Below are 5,394 nucleotides of genomic sequence, written 5' to 3' on the forward strand. Positions count from 1 at the left end.
TTGTACATATGCCCCATTATCTTTTAATGTTAGGGAGTTTAGAGCCATTTTTGAAACGACATGTGTCTTACCCAAGGCAAAATGTTATTTTTGCAGTGACGAAAATGTGGAATTTTCATTTTTGCACTAGGGCATGGGTCAAACATATAATCAATAATGGGTCACAGTGGTGCAAAATTGCTAAAGTACAATGCAATGTAGGTGATTAGACCGTGCAGCCTGACCTGTCTGATACGCTCCCTTAAAGCTGAGCTCATTCTTAGCTTACCTCACTTTGAACACCTGTTTTTAAAATGTTACATCTCACATGTAATACTGAAAGTACTATGGAACATTCTATGGACCAGTGGTTAGCTGACAGTAAAACGAGGATAGTTAACTTTATTAACAGAATGAGGCAGCGCTTATACAGAATAAACAATTCTAGCAATCCAGAAAATGCTGGCACATCCCATTACTGTTACCAGGCAACAACACTGCGATTTGGTTAAAAAATAAAAAAATAACAAAAAAAGTAATGATGTTCCTGCGCAACATGGCATTCTAACTGTTTTCTGTGATATTGTGTACTTTAATTAACACGACTTGCACTATAATTAAACTCAAAAGGGAGGAAATTAGACAAAAGGTGCACATATTTATAGCTGTTCTTTGGTACATGTTGTCCTTTTTGCTAAATACACATTCCATTCGAACATAATGGCGAAACGGGTGTCTAATTAGCGCGCAGTTTGAACGCTTACAACTACATTGGAAGCAGCAGCGTGGATTTGAGAGACAGATTTAAACAGGTAAAAGTAGTGTTTGAAGGCAGGTTTTAACGTGATTGCTGTGGAACGTATCACTGTTTTTCAGATCCAGGTGTAAGGGCCGTGAGCACCGATTCTATGGTACTGGCGTCATGCTCGGTGCGCTGTGCGATTAGAAGAGGCACTGTGACCTCGTCTGGAAGCGACGCCTTCCCTGCAAGGTATTCAGTGCTGAATTTGAAATAACACATTTTGACACCACTGCTCTCGGTGCGGTATTCTTGGATCCTCGATACAGCCTAGGGATGAACAGAAATGTTTAAGCACAACTTTCTCAACCTTCTAATTTCAAATGCTGATGGCAGAGTTCTCTCCTTACTCTAAAACGTAGGAATAAAGGTCCTAATTTGTAAACATTAATATATCATAATCATATTTTCCCACTTGCAGGAACTCACTCTAATAATTACACCTAAGACCTCTTAACTTATCCACCATGAGAAACTGGAGGAAATGCTTCAGTTTCCTCAGAGCACAAGACTAACCCAATAGCCATTACAATAAAACTCAGCAGCAGTAGGAGACAGCAGCAGGACAGTGGCACACAATATTACAAATTAAGCTGGGGTGCAGAAAAAAGTATATAGGAGAATGGTATGTGTGGTGGCAATGCAAGGCAAAACAGCATTTTGTTAAGATGGAAGAAACAGTTTTAATGTGTTTGCCTAAGAATAAAAGCATATGATGCTGCTCCACAATACATCTTTGTTGAAAGGGCGAATGATGCTTTATGCAACCTGCGATACTAAGGACCAGAACGACCACACACTCAGGGGCAGATTCTCAAGGACTTATCGCTGATTTATCGCCACTTTAGCACTGCAAATGTGGCAATAGATTTATCACCCTATTCTCAAGCCGGTGCAAACTGCCGATATCGCCAGTTTTCCAGCAATAGCTGCCACAAAAAACATTGCCACCGATGAGAGTGACAACTAACGCTAATGATATGCAGAGAAGGGGTTCCAGTGCAAGAACACACAAAAACACCACTTTGCGATATTCTTAACGACCAACCAGATCCGTGATGTGATCCAAAAACAGGCAATAAGGCGCGTTAGCAGCAGGGATTTAACACCTGCCTTTCATAGGGATTTAGCAGGCCGACAACATGCAGCGCGTGAAAGGGAGCCCAGCCCAGAGCCACATCTGAAGACCAACACATGTCATGGAGCTACTGATCATGCTTCTCTTAGACCCAAGAGGGCCACAACACCCACCGCTACCACCCCGAGGCCCCACTGTACTACCTATGAGGCAGGGCAGAACAAGAGAGCTGACCTTCCGAAAATGGCATGGCCCCTCAGCCACACAATTGCAGAAAGTGGGGAGAGGTGGGAATCAAGTATGTGTGAAGAAGGCAAGTCACCCATGAATAAGAATGTACACAATGCCAAGTCTGGTGGTGATGTGCTGGACAGACTACAGTATGAAGAGCACAGACATGTCCATGTGGACATATAATGCTGATTTTTGTGGTGTTGTGGACAGTGGACACAACCATGTTACCTCAGGCAATGGGGAAGATCTCGGTCATGTAGCTTTGTCGTCCCCCTGTAAGCAAAAGCAGAGTGGGCTGGTCCTCAGTGGGGCTTGTGGGGCTCTGGTTGTCCTCTGTACTTGCTCCGGCTACCTCCAAGGTGCTTTGCAGTTGTTTGTGTTTTTTGTTGCGGCATTTATAGTGATTTTTCCCACCTGACTTGTGGGACTTGCAGGCCTGGCACTGCTTATCGCTAAATTTTTTATCGCAGTTGGGCCCATACCAACCTTTTTCACGTACAGGTTTAGATTTTTATCGCTGTCCCGGTAATTTTATTACGGACATTTGACACATTATCAGGAAATTATCGTGTGTTACCGCTGTGTTGTGAATACGACGTTAACACAGTTATTTTCCTGGTGTAGACAGAAATATGGAAAATTGTGTTAACCTAGTTTGGTGATGATTATCGCACGTTCTTGAGAATATCCCCCACAGTGTACAGAATATTTTCTTCTACAAAGGTGAAACTTCTGATGAGTACAGGCCTCAGCAAGGCCTGCGAGTGCAAAGGGTTCGCCCTTCTGTGCACGAAGTCCTCAGACTACACAAAGAATTTGGCACGGAAACTGGAAATACAAAAACATAGTTTAATAAACCTTTAAAGGTGGTCCTACAGCCCACACAACACGCTACAGCATTGTACAGGGTAGCACAAAGAACTCGAGTACACAGTCCCCTTTTATATACAAAGAAGGGGCTCATAAGTAGGCGGGTACAACTCAGAACATGATTTACAACCATATATGGACATTTCTGAGCATGATCAATACATGGGTGGAGTTAAAGGTTTTTGAGGCCCGCGAAAATGCACATTCCTATCTACGCTAATCAGAGACAGATGTGACTTCTACTGAGCATGCGCTAGACGCACAAAGGGCTATTTATAGACTGTTGCTGTGCAGATTCTAAGGGCTACTAGCGAAGAGGTAGGACTCATCACATGGCGAGCACATGGCAATATGTAGCAAACAAAATGGAGGACAGAAAACAAAATGGAGTCTAACCGAATAGAGAGTTTGAGCGGGAAATCGCAACAAGCAAATCATGATATCATGTCTTTAGCTAATGCTTAACATTATTGCTGTTTTATTTACAACAGACAACCCTTTCAGCATTAGCTGAAGACATTCGGTTTTCTAGGATAATCTAGATACTCATCGGTAATATCGATGCTCATCATTTCAGCTACCTCTCTAATTATACTTTTCTGGTGGGTAGCCTCAGCAATAGCTCTTTTATTAGGTACACAAAATGAAACACATAGGGAACATATCATTGGACTACATTGAATACATACACAACATGTAAAAATAATTGCAATAATTATACAGAGACCAATAAGAACTTTCCAACCCCATGTGGAGATCAGAGTCCGGAACCAACTGGAAAATGTCCAAGTTCCATTTTCGACATATATATCACCAGCAATCTTATGTAATTTATTAATTGCTTTGTACACAGAAGGAGTGTGATCGGGGATAAATACACAACAGCTACTTCCAATAATTCTACAAGCACCACCTCTATCAGCTAGCATCACGTCCAGAACCATTCGGTTCTGTAACGCAACAATTCTAGTAATTTGCAGCTCTTCGGTGAGATTGCCAAGAGCTGCAGCAGTTTGATTCGTTATGGCTTCTACTACTCTCGTTAATCGCCTTATCTTTCTACTATTCAGAGCAGCTCTGACAAAGAAAAATAATCCTAAATTGAAATCTATATACTGTTGTAGACTAGTGTCAGTTTGGTCTACATCATCAATAGACAAAGTCCGTTTGTATCTGTTTACAGTTACATTATTCAATAATTTCAAATCTTTATGATATGATGCAGGTGCTAGGTATACAGGTGGTAGTAAAAATGCTACATAACATACTCCAGACCATCCGGCTGGTAATCGGTAATAACCTCTATTACCGCATACGAGGTAAGTGTTATGAGAAGCAAGGAATTAGCTATTATTCAGACCATCAATATTCAACATGATAATACAATCACTAACACCTACAGGGATATAACCTACACTCTGTACACATAAATCGGCTTGTGCTTGGGCCACCGAAATCACAAACTTCTCATTGCCAACTTTGTCTCTAGTGTTCGTAAAAATATAGGGCGTTGAATCATTGTCCGGTCGATATTCTTCCCACTCCCATATAGTTCAGTTGGCTTGTGGATAGCCTTCTTTGTCCTGATGGCATTCTTTGTTCAATCTGAAAAGCAGTCTACCCACTGTAGGCTTTCTCGTAGCAAAAAGCAAAATGTACCATGCTCGACAAGAGCCATTATGAGAGAAAGGGAGAGGTATGAATGGCGTTCCCCCCTTCTTCTGATGTGCTGGCATCATCCCACATATCCAACAGTTTGTGGCATTAGTAGCTACGTGGGTATGGTGCAGCATCTGAATGAAAGTATTATTCAAATACGACTGTCGATGCTTCAACTCTTGATATGGAAGTGTATAAAAGAAATGCTCATCTGGAACTGGAGAGGAAACAACATACAACTCACGGGCAGGAATTGCATCCTCAACAAACCATGTGATTGTAGCAACAACTGCTACAGCAGCAATGAACCCTACAGCACAGAAAATCTTCTTCTTATCCATTCGAACAAATTTACAAACAGTATCTTCCTAAAACTAAAAATGTTGTCAGAACTCTTCCCCCTAGGCAGCCGTTGTTTTCTTCACCAGCGGGCCAAGACGGGTGTCACTACACTAATGCAGGGCTGATCCCCCCCCCTTACCTCATCGGCTCTCCGTTTCACTGACCACAACGTACATTGGAGTGGAGTCAGGCTGCATCGCAGTTTCACGTGCTACTCGATCTACAAAAGCATTTCCTTCTCCCACTCTATCTGTCACTTTCTTGTGTGCACTGCATTTCACTATAGCTATCGTCTTTGGATAAGTTAATGCAGTCAAGAGGTTATGCACTAATTCTCCGTTCATTATCTGTGCTCCATGTGATGTCAAAAAGCCCCTTTCCTTCCAGAGCAGGCCTAAATCGTGCGCTACTCCAAAAGCATAGCGGCTATCGT

The 5,394-nt window shown here is 42.2% G+C and overlaps 1 pseudogene; it reads right to left on the reverse strand.

Moving 5' to 3' along the window:
- Positions 1 to 3,466: 3,466 nt before the first annotated feature.
- LOC147750665 (uncharacterized) lies at positions 3,467 to 4,960 on the reverse strand (annotated as a pseudogene).
- Positions 4,961 to 5,394: the final 434 nt, after the last annotated feature.

This window comes from Lissotriton vulgaris, chromosome 1_1, assembly GCF_964263255.1.
Source record: "Lissotriton vulgaris chromosome 1_1, aLisVul1.2, whole genome shotgun sequence".
In the NCBI taxonomy this organism is placed as follows: Eukaryota; Metazoa; Chordata; class Amphibia; order Caudata; family Salamandridae; genus Lissotriton; species Lissotriton vulgaris.